At 34.9% G+C, this 18042-nt stretch overlaps 1 protein-coding gene across 1 annotated transcript in view; it reads right to left on the bottom strand.

The window, feature by feature from the left end:
* Positions 1–18042, bottom strand: part of ARHGAP15 (Rho GTPase activating protein 15) — a 621798-nt gene that overhangs the window by 546482 nt on the left and 57274 nt on the right. The window lies entirely within an intron of this gene.

Below are 18042 nucleotides of genomic sequence, written 5' to 3'. Positions count from 1 at the left end.
ACAGCCAGTATCAACCACCATTCACATGAGTATAAAGATATGATGATTCCTTCTTCCAGCCATTGAACCACCCCCAGCTTTCAAGTCTTCCCAGCAGAGACCTCAAACACTGTAGGAGAAATAAGCCGTTCCTGTTGTGCCTTATCTGAATTTTGGACCAGATTCCATAAGCATAAAAAAATCATTGCTTTACACCTCTATGTTTCAGTGTGATCTGCAATGCTGTAGTAATAACTGGAACAAAATATTTAATATTGAAACACTTTGTGTTTATGCTATGTTATGAACTCAGCTTTTTTGGAGTTAATGTGCTATTAATTTCCCTGTCTTCTACTATTATCTAGATATATATAAATATATAATAATCACACAATAAGTGCTTTTGGAACAAATTTGTTTTAAATGCCTTATTGTTCTTTCTCCTGACGAAGCATCGTAGACAGATTCTATAATTTAAAAAAGTGAGGAATTTATAATTAAAAATCATTATCTTGAAAATTTAAGTAGAAGCTCTCATTAAGAGTACTATTTCACTAAACAGGAATTTTCCAGTACTTTGAATGAAGGAGAGAGTGGAAAGGGTTGGGACAAAGCACTAGGAAGAAAAAGGAAGAGACAGAGGCAGAGACTGAGAGAGACAAAGAGAGAGAAAGACATGAGTGCAAGGAATCTTTAAATAAAGCAGGCTCAAGTACCATGTCTAGAAAAGAACTCTGGATGTCTTTGACTCTGCTTACCAGCACATGCAACAGACTGAGGGGATTAGATCAATGTCTACTAAGATTTTGAGGGAACTGTATTCCCAAAGAAACCAAAAACCTGGCCTAAAAACCCTGTGATTCTATTCAGTCCCTGAATCCCATATTTGCTCCACAAAAACTGAATTATGAAGGCAGTACAACCTTCAAGGAAGCCATTTTCTTCAATTCCCACTTCAGATGTGGCCCAAGAAGGATAATGGGGAAGGAACAGACTCCAGAAAGCAGAGCCAGAAACCTGGAGAACAATGGATATGGGAAATTCTCCCAGAAAGAAGAGCCAGAAACTGTCTCTACTGCCAGGGCAGGGTCTCAGAGGACCTGCCCAACAGGATTACAATCATCACTTTGGTCCAGAGACTGTTGGTCATTTACCATTCTTTCCTTTCCTTTACAAACGAGATGATTTTTGTTTGTTTGTTTATTTCCAGGTATTAAGTTCTTGCCCCACCATTTTCTATTGGATATGATGGGGAGGGCAGGACAGAGAGCTTATTTTTCAAGTTCTAAATTCTTAACACCCTGGAGAAAATTTGGGCCTGATGAAGAAAGCTACTTATCACCAGAGATTCTGGAACTGGAGCTTGAGGCAGTAACTGGATGGGACTTTTGGTTGTCTCCTTTGAGGAGGTGTATGGGTGTATTTCTAAGTGTTGGAATACAGGTGCAAATTGATATATGGGAGGGAGGAAGAGCCTGGTGGTCACTCACCAAATTCTGTGCTCTCTTTCCTGAGCACATCTCCAGACTGCACTCTCAGCCTGCCTTACAGTTAAGAGTGGCCACGTGACTAGTTCAGACCAAAGGCAAATGAGCAGAAATCATGAGAACCACTCCCCCTCCAAGGCTATTAACCAGTGAGTGCTCCCCCCGCAATGTTCTCTTTCCTAGTATACTGGCTGGGAGTAAACATTAACCGAGGCCTTATGGGAGGATAAAGATGCAAGGTGGGGGCCCTGAATCACCATGTCAAGAAAAGCCAAGCACAGGCCAGGAAAATTCACTTTGTTTTATTTAGTAAACTTTTTATTTTGGAATAATTTTATACTAAGAGAAAAGTTGCAGCAAGGACAGAGAATTCAGGTAGAAAAATTCCTTCGAACTTGTATATAGCGAGAAATAAACTTGTATTTTGTGGAGCCATCATGTATTTTAGAGAATTTTATAGGTGTTAACATTACCCTAATTAAGATAACCATAGTTGACACTCAATCAATGTTTAAATGAAAGGTCTTTTGCATAAGAAAACTGTGAACAGAATAATAGTTAATGAGAGAAATCCTAGCAACCAAAACTTCATACCTGTTATTCATTGATATTTCAGCTTCTCAGCAGGGGGAGAATATACATATATTTGGTATTTAAGCCTCTTAAGGAACTAGAATTTGTTTTATATTGTTATGCCTTTAGAATTTACTACTCTCAACTATTACTCATTATACTAAGATTTATAATCTTCAGTGAAAATTTAGTATACATGTCATATTCAGCTTACAAAGGTCAGAGAATTCTGGGATAGAGGGAGTTTTCTTGTTCCATTTTCTTGCTGGATTTATAGTCTTGGCGTAAAAGTCATTCTTTTGGCATGTAAAGTACCTCAAGCTTTAAATGTTAGAGAAAGCAGTAGTATGTAAATGTCTCCACGATACGATACCAATGAATAGGCACCTGGGCATTCACTTGTGTCAGTTTTACCATTTCTTCTATGGCCAAGTCCATGCCATCTTTTGTCCTACTACTACTGGATTTTAATGGGCATAGTGGTCCACAAGCCTCTAAATATTCCCTTCTAGTCACTTATAGAAAGCTTTCTTATAAGGCAATGCTTCAAAATGTGTTGTATACATACTGCCAAGGGTACAAGAGATGATTTTAGCTGATGAATGTTTCAATTTTAATTATTATTTACATAATTTTAAGGTTTAGTAGAAAAATTTATCGCATCAGAGCCATTTATTAGTGATATGAATACATTTTCCATTAATATAAAGTTATTTAAGTATATGAAATGTGGGGGAAAAAAGAACAAACACAATAAGTGAATGACTGAAGTTTGGGAAACAAATTTTAATGGGAAGAAATGGAATTAGAAATGACCAGTTACTAAGCGCATACCACCCTTGAAGGAAACCATTGGTTCCATGGTATAAACAAGAATTCAACTTGAGAAATGATACAACAATAATACTGCCTGCTAACATTTACTGAGTGCCTATTAGTAGCCAGGCACTGTTCTAAGTGTTTTGCATGTACTAAAATATTTAATTATCACCCAAACATTAAGAGATCAATGACATATATTTCATAAAGGTAGAAACACAGACACACACCTTTAAAGTAAATTTGAAAATCCATAGCTAGTGAAAGCACGGGTGATGTTTTAACATGAATCTAAGCCCTCAGCTATTGCACTTTACTGTTTTTCCAGAAATATAAATGTATATGTATAAAGACAGTCACTAAATTCTTGGGGAACTACAGAGATCTCCTGTGTGCATAAGTGGATATTCCTAAGGTAGAAATTTGAAGAGAGCCAAGCTTACAAATTTGTACACATTGATGCAGGAAGTTAGAAATCAGATTTCAAATCTGTTATGAATCATCTTACTATTCCTTTGGGGACGTAATATTGCTGATCATTCCTAAATCAATAAGCTAGCTAATCTATCATGTTCAATCAAGTTATGAAGATCGGAAGAAAAGAAAACTTTCATCACCTGTCTTTTGCTTTAATGTCTTTCTCAGTTAAGCATTAGGTACAGAAATATGTTATGCCAAATCAGATTATGCTGACTGAGACTTATCATTTAGGAAATTCTGGATCCAAAGTTGCTCAATTGTCTTGCATGGATATCTGAAAAACTTAGGATGTTTCAAAAGAGCTGTGCTTCTGTGACATACTTAATTGAAATAATAATTGTAAAGAAAATTTGAGGTCAATCACAGTCTCATGAGGTTAAGTTTGAAGGGAAAAAAGGATTCTCCTAAGCCACAGTATAAACAGAGAAAATCTTACAGCTTATATAATTATTTATCAATAGCTTATTGGCAGTATCTGATAACTTTGCAAATTTTTATGGGTCATTCTCCTGAGAAACAGTCCCACTTAAGACATCAGTTTGGTTTTTTTTTGAAGTGCAGTTGATTTACAATGTTGTATTTATTTCTGCTGTACAGCAAAGTGATTCAGTTTTTCTTGTATATATATATATACACATATATATACATTCTTTTTTATATTCTTTTCCATAGATTTTTTATGAACCATTCATTTTAGCCAGTAAACATTTCATGTTTAGTTACACTCATATGCCAGTCATTTCCAATAGTAGGTGCTTAAAATGTACCTGTTTGTTGACATTATAAAATATCTCTAATACTAGTATTGCAAAGACAGCACATACTTCATTTTGGATAATCCTTCATTTTGGATGAAGTTCTTGATATCAGAACTTTTAAATGTACCTGACATCAAAAAACCTACATCTTGTTCTGCAAATTGCTTCTGGATAAGTTTCAGAATGCTGGCAAGGTTGGGCTCCATTGTTTAATCTTAGATCCTTTTCACTTTTGCAGGAACTGTTAATTAATCATTGAATTTGAAAACCTAAAATAACAGTCAAAATATTAGCAGTAGCTTGATATAAAAATTTTAATACATTATTTTCTCTGTGAAGTACAGAAGTATTTCTTCTGAGGAAGCCTGAAAATATGATTTATATGTATGTATGATTTCTTTTTATGTCTCCAAATAATCTGAAATAGTATACAGATCTTCTCTCTAAACATAAGTGAACATGTATGTATACCCACCACATATTTAAGTGTTTATAGCCTGATTTTTTCTTGCTAGTTCTTTTACTCTTAAATTATGAAATATTGGTTTCAATATCATTTTACAATTCCCATCTGAGAATTTTATGAATTGCTACCTGTCAATTTACTTCCAGCATTTTAGCAGAAAGAGGCCTTAACAATTCCACACTTCTCCAGACTATTTATTAAGAATGTTACTTAACAGTTTCTTTTGAGGTAACATGGTTATGTCTTAAACTGTTTTTTCTCTCACAGTATTCTGCATCTTAAGCAACTGAGCTTTCATAATAAATACATGAGTTGATGGCAACCCTTCCTTTGAGGAGAAAAAAAAAAATGTCAGACCTTATCTTTTTTTCAGTGATGCCATCTTCCTATTGATTTATTTTTCCAGTAAATAGAAATCATCTGTAGCTACCATTGAAAAAACAGAAATACAAATATCTTTTGACTTGGATTTTTTGGAACTCAAAATTAGGTTAATATTATATATCACTGCAACTTTTTTAGATCAAATCTATGAGTTTTCTCCTTCATCACTGCACACTATGCTCCCTGCTTCCACTCCTCTGCCCTCCCCAGGTACTCTAGCTTTCTAATTGTGCAAAGCAAAGTGGAACATGAAGTATTCAAGATGTGTAATGCATATTTTCCTTTAAATTCCTTTTTGTTCTTATTAGAATAAGCATCATAATTAAGTTTTTCAGATACCTTTTCCTCCAAAAAAAGGAATTAAAAGTCCCTTTTTCAAAGTGTCTCTATTTTTTCTTCCATTCCTTTTTTCTTTTAACTATTTAAAAAATATGAAACTGATGGGTGGGTCTAGTACTTGATATATTACAAACTGTAAAAATAACAGAATTTGAGCATATTATTTTCCTTGTTTAGGAGCATCTACTATGAGAGTTATACATAAACATGAAACATTCCACATAGCTCTGATTTTAAATAGATTACCATTTTTGATGAAAGTTTATATCTTGTGGCTTAGAACTGAAATAAAATCACTTGAATAAAAGCATTAGTTCCAACATTTTCACAGACATGTACATTTTCTGAGGCATACCTCCCGTTAGCAACCTTCCTGGATACTTGGATGAAAAACAGAAATAAATTTTTGGTTAAGTTTAGTTTTTATCTTCAGTTTCTCAAGAGTTTTTGTTTGTTTGCTTGTTTGTTTTTGGTGTATCCCAAGTCTTATGTTCAAATCTTCATTTGTTTTGCAAGTTCTTTTTCTTACAGCTACTACAATCAGAAATTAAGGAAAGTTAGTGAAGCTTTTTTTTTTTGGAATGTGGAGAGGTGGCCAGTATTTCTTAAACTCACAACAATTTAGTTGTTTAGAAATAATAAACATCAACCTAAGTGATGGCTCTATTTTTTCAATCATGTGTATGTGGTACGTAACTGATTTTGAAAAAAAAAAGGAAGATAACAACATATAAGGACATTACCTTATCATGCATTTAATGTTCTAACTTTACATGTTTGTAGGCACATATAAAATTTACGCATGCCTCATAATTATTCTACCACTAACTAAATGTATCCTTCCTAGTCCTAATGAGAGGTAATGACATAAACCATGGAAAACCCAAATCTTGTTATACTCCTTATTAATGTACCACAGTATACTGTTTAACATTTGTATTCTCTTCCTCCATCTGCCCACAATATCATTCAATTACCATATTGGGCATAAGCAAATGTCTTTTTTAAAATTTTTTTCCATAAACCTTTTTTGGTTGTACATTGTCAGTCAGAAATCTGACACTCTCATCTCTTTTATCCCCTGCAGAAAATGAAAGATTCAGAAACCTTTTGATGGGTATACTAAAGTTTATCAGCTTTTTTTTTTTTTTTTTTTTAAGTTTCTTGAGTATTCTTTAGTCAGCATCTGGGTCACCTGAAGCTCTCACCAGCCTTTCAATCCTGGGATAAGTCTAGCTGAGTGAAATTCAGCTTCAACCACATATTCTTATCCCAGATAGCCAAAGGTAAGTGCTTGCTGGAATGATTCTAACTCCTTTGTATTTTCCCTCCTTTATTTAGTCACAAACATGTGTGTTCCTCCAAGAAGAAAATCAAACTGCCTCTTACTTTCCTTTTTAAATAAAAATGAACTATATACAGCGCACACTTCCTTGTTTATTGCTAAATACTGTTTTAGTTTTCTCATTTTTTTTTTTGCATACTTTCAGTAAAATGTTTCTCTCCAAGAATCTTCTCAGACTGAGAGGTATCATTCATACGGAACTTGGACGCTCCACAATTTTAGCCTTCAAATGCACTTGTAAGATAAAAACTACCAGAAGCAACAAACACAGAGATATCTGGGTAATACAATTTTTTACATTTTCTTCATGTGAAGTGCATTTATGTATTGTCTTAATTTTTAGCTTACTTTTTTTCTTTATAGGTTCATATATATTTAGCCATGAATTTCCAAATTGATATAAGAAAATAAGGGCCAAATAGACACAGAAACATCTTATTTCACTCATAATACTACTAATGGTATTAGATCTAACACATTAGATAATTCATTAGAGCCAGAGCTAAAGTTACTACCATTAGCAGATAAAATAACTTATTCACCTCTTTTACTCTCCATACAGAGATATTTTACTCTGTAAACAAAAGGAAAGAGTTTAGATAGATTAAGAAAATATAGATGGGTATCTAGAACACTTGGGCCAAACGGATATTTTCTCTACAATGGCAAGTCATATGTTATTTTTTAAATAAAAAGATTCAAGGCAGTAGAAAACAATACCAAGAAAACTATCTCAAAAAACCTCAAAACAAAGGAAAACAGAAAACAAATAAACAGTTATTGAGGGTCTAAATTATTAAAATGGTCTACCTATTTTTAGCTAAATGAAACAAATCATTGTCAAATCACCATTTGGCTATGTTGGGCAGAAACAAACTATATCTAATTTCATGATGTTTAACTGTCTGGAAATACTCAACAGATTAGAAACAGGCTTTATTTTCAGTCTCATATTTCAGTCTCTTTCATTGTCCAGAAGGGCTTAAGTTGAAATATCAAATTTACTTCTTACTTTTTCAGGTATATGTTCAATCAGTAAAGAAGAAATTCTCTTCTTTGGAAAGCTGTAATCCACGATACATCAAGTTTGATCTATGATATGTAAAGTTTGACAAAGACATTTACTCACAGTCAGATTTCTATAGTCTTTTGACACCTTTCCTTGCACATTTTTTCTTAGTGCAAAGATGGAAATGTACTATGTAACTCACTGAAAATGCTCTCCCTGTGTCGAAAGGTCACTTCTAAAAGCATTGTGGGAGGCAAAGCTTTTAATAACTATGACGTTCTTTCAAGAATTAATGGACTTTTGGTCAAATATTTAAAACATGCATACAAATGTTGTTGGCACCTTTAGTGAATGTCTAATAATCGTATCTTTCCAGTTTCCTTTCTTCAGTTATTTTTTGACGTTTTCATAGACCCCAAACTCACCTTCTACTGACAAAAACGCAGATTAGCTCTGAAGGTTAATCCAACTCAGCAGGATTGAAGGATGGCACTTTTCCTTGGTCGTAAGTACGTTGGCTCAGGCCAGACAGCTGTTAGGACATTCTCCTCTGGGAATCGTGCCCTCAACACCCACTGCTGATGCACATACATGGTCTACTGGCTGCCGACTTCCATGCCCATCTGCTCAAATGGCATGGTGCCCACTCACAAGTTGGCTGGATCCTTGCCCTTAGTGTGTAGGTGCCAGGCAATGATGGGTTTAGATGGGCAGCCTGCATAATACTACAAGTGACAATTTTTTTCTTTCTCTCTCTCTCTCCAGTATCTGTCTTCTGTGCCTTCTCTGAAAGAGACACTTATGTTTCTCTACCTCTGCTTATACCTGTGGACACATGTGGCCTTTTACAGGTAGATATACAAATACACTCAACCTGCTACCAACAGTAAGATGATAAGGAAGAATCCACAGAGCCCCAAATGACAAGTTCTAATTCAGAAATGGGATGGATTGTGAAAATCCCGACCACCTGGAGTCTGTCAGAAGAAATTTAGCAAGGGTGTAAGTACAGCAGATCTCTCACAGATAGCAATGGCACCAGGAAATAGCTTAAGTTACAACACTTTTTGTCTGTCGCAGCTCCAGCACAAATCACTTGCCTTGCATTGAAAAGGCACGTACAACAGAAAACGAAATAAATCAGGCAAAAAGAACAAGCTTAATGGGAACACAATTTATATGCTCAATGGGGGCAAGGGTACAAGCTACAATATTCAGACCTCAGAAATAACCCTTACTGGAGGTCCTAATAGAGAGAAAAAAGAAACAGAAAATAGCATCTCTCTTTCCAATCTACAGGAAATCCGTGGAGAGGAATAGATTGGCATAGGAGGTTGTGACTTTAATGATCCAAAGCATATGAATGCTTGTTAGCAGACAGACATAAGTAAGAACAACAGTAATGGTTGCATCTGCAGCCTGGCCTATGGCACTCAAACCAATCAGGCTGCTTTGGAAAGCAGTGCCGGAAGGTATGTTAAAGCTTTGCTTTCCTTGTGTGTTTATTTAAGGGTGATTGAATTCAGGGTGTTGTCAGTCTGCCTTGGAGAATGGTTATCCAATGTGTAGGCATGATCTTTCTCCCTGAATATGTTCTGTTGAGTCAGTTAGTTATGTGTGACTACTTGCTCTGTCCTCGTCTTTATACAGTGCCAAAATCCTCCAGTCCAAGTTCCAAAGGAACAGGGCCTAAAAACTTTTGGCTTGAGAATCAAATTAGGTTTCTCTGCTTCCCTAGCCAGAAATGCGTAAATACCCAATGGCCAAAACCAAAGAATCTGACATTGTGGAATGAATAGAGCTGTCATATACCACTAAAGTGTGGAAATATCTACTGTTTGAAGTCAGGACTAGTTCAACATCTTTAGTAATCAGAACAGACTTCTTTGGACACCTTCATGGGTTAGTCTGAATTTTGATTGGGAACGTTTCTGGCAAGCTACTGATTCCAGATATCAGAAATGCAAGAACATACGGTTTACAAGAGAAAATCTGCCATTTTTTCCTATCAAAAAAAAAAGTTCTCAAAAGCAGCACATTTTCATAAAAGACAGATCCCTCATCCTGTTTTCCTTACTGACCTTCAAGTTAGCACCATGCCTTAGATGTATACTTAAATGAAAACTAGTCAAAGAAGAGGTAAGTTTGAATAGTTTGAAAAAGTATTTATGAGAAACTGAACTTGGAATTATTTGGGAGCTGCTGGTGAAAATAGACAAAGAATGGGTATAGTCATCCAAAACTCTTCAATCTGATTTTTATTCTACAACTGTCAGAGTGAGCTCCCAGAATAAATCATTTTCCTCATGACTTACCACACCTTGAGTATTTTACAGTAAGAGTTACATACTACTAACTTTTTGAAAGTAAAAAAAAGCAGATGTCCTATCTAGAGACTTTTGAGGGTAAGGACCATGTTTTACTCATCTTTAAATCAACTGAACTTAGTATAGTGAGAAATACATATTATGGAATTGGTCACTTCAAACTTCATATTGCATCATCTTATACATGTGACCTATTTTTCATTGAATTTACCAAGACCTTCAAAAGCTTATAATGCCTTGCCCTGTGATACCCTGTTATAAACAAATTCATCATTCTTTCCAAAATATGGACTAAGTCAGTAGTCATTTCCAGACGAAGTTCCATAATTTCTCATAGGAGATTTGCCATCTATCCTTACTGAAATAAGGTTGAACTTTCAAAATGATCCCTCCATTAGTCTACAGTTGAAATAACTGACACTAGTTGGATAATATTATAGTTCCCTGATCTATGTAGTATACCCAATGCTTGGGGCTTACACTCCTCTTCCAGAGGAAAAATCTGAGAAGATAAATAGATATAGATAGGTATAGATATGGATATAGATTTAGGTAGATATATTTCTGTAATAATGGTTTTAAGTAGCATTACACAATTATGTAGATTATTATTTTGAACAGTTCTATTTTCTATTATCACTTACCCACTGGGAAAATTGTTTTACCTCTTGGTGCCTCTATTTCCTCAGTTGTGAAATATGCAAGGTATAGTTGTCATTCCTCATAGGATTCCATTAGAAATAAGTAAATTAAAACATATCCAGCTTCAACCACATGGTAAGTACTCATTAGTATAATCTCTGCTATACCAATTATATAATTCCTCTTTCAACAGTCCTTCTAGTAAATGAGTAAATATATTTTAGTGCATGGATAATTAACATTCAGTCAATGTTCTTTTAAAGTGTTTGATGCTTTTAAAAACTCTTTTAAAATGATTTATTTCTTTAAGAAACTCCAACTATTTCTTCTAGGATACTCTGAAAGCATTTTAATAGAAAAATCTTTAAATACTCAAGAAGTGGAGTTATACTGGATATGCACACAAGGAGGTGGGTATCCTGGGGTTTTAGAATTTTGCCTACCACAATCCCACCTCTGGCCCTCAACAAATCATGTCCCTCCCACAAGCAAAATACATCATCCTCTCCCACAATTCCAAAGAGTCTTGTTTTATTATAGCATCCACTCAAAGACCAAAATCGCATCATACAAATCTAAATCTCATTATCTCACCAGCTCAAAGACCAAAATCTCGTCACCTAAACTCAGTTTTGAAAGAAGTTGAGCTTGACTGAGATCAACTATTAAGTAACAGAGGCAGGATTCAAACACAAGTAATTTGATTCTATAGCCAGTGGTGTTTAACAACTTTAATAATGTGTACTATCCATGAAGTAGTTATGATTACTGCCCTCATTGCATAGATGATAAATCTAAGGCAAGTGAAATAAGATTGAAAGTTAGCGAGTGTCAGAGGCTGTTGGTTAACCCAGATTCATTCAATTCAAAACCGCGTGTATGCTGACTCCAAAGCTTTTAAATGCTGAATCTACTACCTCTCAAAGTGAATATTCAGGGCTTCCCTAGTGGCACAGTGGTTGAGAGTCCGCCTGCCGATGCAGGGGACACGGGTTTGTGCCCCGGTCTGGGAAGATCCCACATGCCACGGAGTGGCTGGACCCGTGAGCCATGGCCGCTGAGCCTGCACATCCGGAGCCTGTGCTCTGCAACGGAAGAGGCCACAACAGTGAGAGGCCCGTGTACCGCAAAAAAAAAAAAAAAAAAAAAGTGAATATTCAACAAATGCTTGTTGCCTGTCCATCATATCACACTGTTTGTAGATCAAAATATAGACTAGTGTTTATCAACTTGTACTGAACTATTTTCTTACACCTAAGTGCCTATTCTAGTTTCAGCATATTTCAAATAAGAAATTTTTATAATCATCTTGAACATTATCTAAATGAAATAATGATAGCAATGTTTTGGAAATCAGGAAGACAAATAAACTAATGGTGCATATACTTTACTATAGTATTCACTCAAAAATAGTGCTACAGATTTGTATTTGGCATATCCTGGAATTGGAAAATGACTATCTATCTGTTCTAGATATTATACCAGCTGAGGTAAAGTTGCCAAAGTGAACTTTAGTTGAAACTTGTGGATTGAACATATACCTTAATCCCCCCTGTGTACTAAAATCAGAGTAAAAGGATAAAAACATATTCATAGAGAATGAAAATGTGCGCAAAAGTGGATAATACATCTCAAAGAACTTTTGGAAGATAAAAAGTTATGAAAGCATTGTATATTACTTCGTAAAATGAAAAGTCTACAACCTCAGTGTTTGCAGCAGTGGAAGATGAGGATATTAATGACAAAAAAGTTAATAAGTCTCTCCCTCCCCACAGAATGTTCAAGAGGCTCATCACTTGGAAGCACAAGGTACAATAAGAGATAAGGTCAAAACTGCCTGCAACAGCCATTATCGGAAAAGCTGGACTCCCAGGCTCAGTCATTCATTGCACTCATTTATTCATAGCCAGGAGACCACTCCCAGACATGCATGAGACAGACATTAAATCAGGCAGTTTCCAGAGTCTTGACTTAGGATCACCCGGGATTGCAAATGGAAGAGAGGAGTGCAGTACTGTGAACTAGGGGATTAAATCCTATGTACCAAGCAATGGAACCCTCAGCATCCATTCTCAACTTTTCTCCTAGAAATGCCAGTGGCAAAAAATGTATCCCTTCTCCCAGAAGACTTAAGGAGTCTACTCTAGAAGGATGAATGGTTCTAAAGTCCTTCAGATACTGAAACTCAGATATCCTCAATGAAAAGCTTGCATCAACATGTTCTACAAAAAAGCCTGGCAGTCAACAAGCCCAACATGCCAACTCCAAAAGAGGCATTTTAGTGCCTCTTTTTAAAATATGAGCATGCAGGAATGAGTTAAAAGAAATTAATTAATATATGATATATAATACTATATAATATTTATATATTATACTTATAGGTCATATATTATATAACACTTATATATGAGTATAATTACTACATTATATGTATAATAAATTATAATCACTATATTATATATTTATTTATTGAGCGTCAAATACGTACAAGATGTTCAAAGTGATGAGTAAAATAACCTCTGCTTTAATGAAGTTAAAGTCTTTGGGGAAAATCCCAAAATGGAAGAGGAATATCAAAACACGCAAATCTAAAAAGGAACCCAAAATAAGCAGAAATTATACACAAAAAAGAAAATTTAAAAAACAACTATTGTTAATATTATCAAGAGATAAGAAAATATATAGGATTCATAAAAACAGGAACAATAATAATAAAGAGAGGCATTTGTAAATTAAAAATGTAAATAAATATATTAATTCAACATAATTCTTGGAGGATAAGAATAATAAATATGTCAGGAAATAGAAAAAGAGCTGGATTATAAAGAAGAATAAATAAAAAAAATAATCTGAGAAGTTCAACATCTGCCTTATAGGAAAACCCCAAAGGACAAAAATTAATTTTTAAATGCATGTGAAGAAATTTTAAAATAAAGTACAAGCAAATATCCCAGAAGTTTATAATATGAGCCTTCTGGTTGAAAGAGACTATTAAGTGTCTGGTGTAATAAATTAATAGGTAGGTCATGCAATTATAGAACACTGGAAATAGAGAGAGAGAGAGAAAGATCACATACAAAAGGATGGGAATCAGAATGGTGTTAGGCTTTTCTAAAACTGACTGGAGGCTAGAAAAATGCTTCCACAATTTAAGGAGAAAATACTGTCAACCTAGAATTATGTAGCTTGTTAAACTATCAATCAAAAGACAGAATTGAATAAAGACATCTCCAGATATAAAAGGACTCAAAGCATTTGTCTCCACTATATTCGTATTGGGAAACTCCTGAGGAAAATTAGCAAAATGAAGGATTTGACCAAGGATAAGAAGGCACTGTAAATAAGGCCTGGAGACATAAAAAAATATGGCAAAGAGGAGCCCATGTTCACCGATGTGTGTCAGGCCAACAGTCTTCAGTCCAAATTGAAGTAAGGTGATGGAAATCAATAGAAAGAAAACAAAATTTTAAATGCGGATAGACAATATTTAATGTTTCTGTGTTTGAGGAAAAGATTGGTAGGAGTTTGAGAGATTTGCTGGCATCTTTGGGTAAATTAGCTATAGATATGACAAAATATAAGTAAATTAAACTAAGGCAATTATTAAGTCCATGAAAAAAGGTTGAATACAAAAGGAATGATAATTATATAATAATTCTTGGCTCAACTGGAAATATTTAGAAAATCACAATAATGTCAACTAGTGATTGAAACAAAAATTGTGACAGAACTATAATGAAAAGAATGAGGGAAGGGAAGGTGTGAGTTAAGAGTGCTAATATTAAAGTATCATAACAGAAAGTTAATATATAATGCCTAAAATAGATAAATCAGGAAAAGTCCGATGGCACATAGTGTTGAAAAACATGAAGGTTAATGGAAATAAGAAACAACAATACTAAAATACTAAAGCTGCTGAAGGTGGTAGCCGCTAGCAAGTGAGATTGATGAGTAGACAGATGGAGAAGCCAGAGGAATGCTATGTTTAATTAAAAGCTTTCTAGACTAATGTCTTAACTTCATGTATAACTTTGATAAAAAATAATAAAACTGACTACGAGTTAAGTGTAACTTATCATAAAAAAATTAAAATTTTTTCCTAATAGTCTTGAAAGAGAGAGAAAGAGAGCAGGCAATTCTCACACCAGGAGTCTTGGTAATCAATCTCTATCATGAAAAAGTTCCAATTGCCTATCAGAGTTGAATACAAAAAGAATTTTAAGTCTGAGTCAGCAGAGAACAACTGGAATAACTTAACAAAATCACACCCACAGAGCAACTAGTGGATTCAAGCCCTGCATTCACCACTAATCTGCATGATTTGGGGCAAGTTATTTAACCTCTCAGTATCTCAGTTTCCTCATCTACAAAATAGAAAATATAACAGCTTACACCAATAGAGTTATGGGATGATTAAACAGATTAATACTTTCAAAGTACATATGAGAGCATCTGGTATGTAATAAGTGCTGTATACACGTTAGCTATTATTATCAAAAGAACTCCTGAATTCTGAACCCTAAGAGAGTCCTCCTAAAATAGTGGCTTCCTTAGCCCTTTCATCTTCCTAGAGTTCCCAGTTGAAGACTCACTCCCTAAATGTACGTTCTAAGGGCAGGGAGAGGCAGGGTCAAAGGAGAAGACAAGGGGAAGTGCCCCCTCTCCTATTCTCCCTGGCCTCACTTTCTCTTCTCCAGTGAAAGCATTTCACACAGACAAATGAGCCTTCACAAAACAAATAGCCAAGGAGTGAAATGGTTACATTTGTATTTAGCACCATATCCCCAAAAAGAATGCAAGCTATTATTTAACCAGATGTTTATCTTTCTGGACATTAAGTGGGAGAGGCTGGGAAATAACCCCTTGCTTGTTATTAGCGGGTAAGGTGCCATTAGATCCCTGGTTCTGTGATGTCCATAGAAAGATTTTCAAGTTTCTGTTTTTTACAGACATCTACAAAGAAAAAAGAAAGCCTCTTCACTAGTCACCTACTTAAAACCTTTTCATTTTCAAATCAAGGGAAGCTGCCAAAATTGTATTAATTTTTTAAAAATAACTCTCTCACTAATGCTCCCCTTGGATAAATAAAGAGGGAGTCTAATTCTGAGCCCATTTTTTCTCCTCCATTGTGTACCCACCACAAGGCACAAGTCAGCTCATTAGTGCTCTCGGCAAGGGCCATCATTTTTAACTGATCAAAGTGGTTGTTTGGAGAGAAATCAGTCACATGGAGTAATTGTTCCCAAACTGTGATCCTGAGCATTTAGGGGAGAATCCTCTGTGGTTCATTTAGGAGAAGTTTTAAGGGAAATGTGAAGGCTAATAAAGTACAGGACCAAGTGGGAATGTTTTGAAGATAAAGGGACATAGAATGGTCATTATATTGGTTTGGGGACAGGGATTTGAAATCAGTGGCAGTTCAAAAATGAGGGAGAAGAACCTTAAACCATGGTATAGAAAACAGGTGCAAAACAACCTAGGAAACAATATTTTAGGTCATATACTAAAAGGAAATTTTTATAATAAATGAATTTTGTCATATAAACTCTTAAAATGAAAACTATATACAGCTAAATTTTAAAACAGAAAACTTTAACTTATTAACTTTTCAAAATAAATGTTTTCATAGTGCAAATGTCAAATTCTTGCTCTTTGTAAGTAGAAATAATTTAAATAAAGATTGCTAACTTTTAACCATAAACAAAGAAAAATGTTTTTGTTCCTATTTCATATGCTCAAATTTCCCTGGTTATTTGTGGCTTTACTGCTGATTTGATTTTCCTCATCCAGTCACACTGAAAGACACACCGAAATCAGCAGCAATAAAAAAGAAAGAGCTGATGATTATTTTTGAAATTTTGGCCACAAGTTCGACAGTAGCTTAATGGCAAAGTTTCCTGAAGGAATGTAAAGTGTATTTATTAAATAGCCTTTACAAGAGTTTGGTGGGGTTTTTCACAGAGAACAGGACATATTGCACACAGCTACAGGAAGTTAATTTGGGGTCTCATTTAAAGAAGAAAAGGAATAAGATTGGGGGTCAAAAGGTTTGGTAAAGCTAATGAATTTGGGGTTGGAATTATTTAAAATATATATTTCATACTTTTCTTGTAAACTTAAGATAGAATACTTTTTCTTTTCATTTTATGAAACATAACTTAAAATTTCTGCTTAGGAGAAATCACTTTCATATGATTTATGAAGCCCTTCTGATGATACTGACAAAGGATAAATAGATTTCCTACAATAGCAATTAATATGGGAATCGACAGTGCCTGGTGAAGAAGGTAAAATTCATCCTAACCAAAAAACAAAGACATTTCTAGAGAAAGGATCTCAACTCTTTTTGGACCTCCAACATACCTGAAGGAAACACACTTGTAAGTAGCAACTCTTACTATTGCAGTGATTATAGGCATCGGGGAACACTCCTAGCAGACATTGCAGAGTCTTATATTACAGAATCTTAGAGAAGACTGCAATTTGAAAAAACCTGCTCCTACCCTGATCCTAGATTAAAAATCAATGAGAGGGCTTCCCTGGTGGTGCAGTGGTTGAGATTCCGCCTGCCGATGCAGGGGACACGGGTTTGTGCCCCGGTCCGGGAAGATCCCACATGCCGCGGAGCGGCTGGGCCTGTGAGCCATGGCCGCTGAGCCTGCGCGTCCGGAGCCTGCGCTCCGCAATGGGAGAGGCCGCAACAGTGAGGCCCACGTACCGGGGGGAAAAAAAAAAAATCAATGAGAGACCCAAAAGTTTAAAGTCAGGAAAAATATAGAAAATGTTCAAAGTATATGAGCTTAAATCTGTGTTAGTAGTTAAAAGCAATGGGGTAAAGAAAGTTTCAGTAGGATAAATTAAAAAGAGAATAAACATATTTTTATTTTAAGGTAGTGACTATATGCAGTTCACGCTAGTAATCCCAAAGATCAGCACAGTACTTGGTATATGGCAGGCATGGAATGAATGTTGTTAAGTTGAATATTAAAATATCAACAAAAATATTTCACTTTATTTCTCAAAATGATTTCATATAATTAGCCCATTTTATTAAAAAATGGTATTGTACAATATACAGGAAATTATTACATCTTTTTGGAAGATAAGGAAATTAGGCTACAGTTTAAATGAGTATTTCTTGGGTTAATTCTATGAGCATAGACCAGGTAGGATTACTATGATAATAAATAATATTTATTTTTTACTTACATCCCAAATGTCATTTGATCTACAAAAATCGGCCTCTTAAATTGGTATCACTGATTTCTAAACTGAGGTTCAGAGATATTAAGTAGCTAGATATTAGATCAGATCCTATACCTATCCACAATGTTTCCTTGAGGCCACATGAAATAGAATCTGCAGCTGTCTTTCCATTGGAACATGCCATCCCAAATATAGATGGAAATATGAATAAAGAAAGTAGTTCTGCTT

Source organism: Orcinus orca, chromosome 7 (assembly GCF_937001465.1).
Source record: "Orcinus orca chromosome 7, mOrcOrc1.1, whole genome shotgun sequence".
In the NCBI taxonomy this organism is placed as follows: Eukaryota; Metazoa; Chordata; class Mammalia; order Artiodactyla; family Delphinidae; genus Orcinus; species Orcinus orca.
Note: the sequence above shows the minus strand (reverse complement) of the source record. Positions and strands in the feature narration are given on the sequence as shown.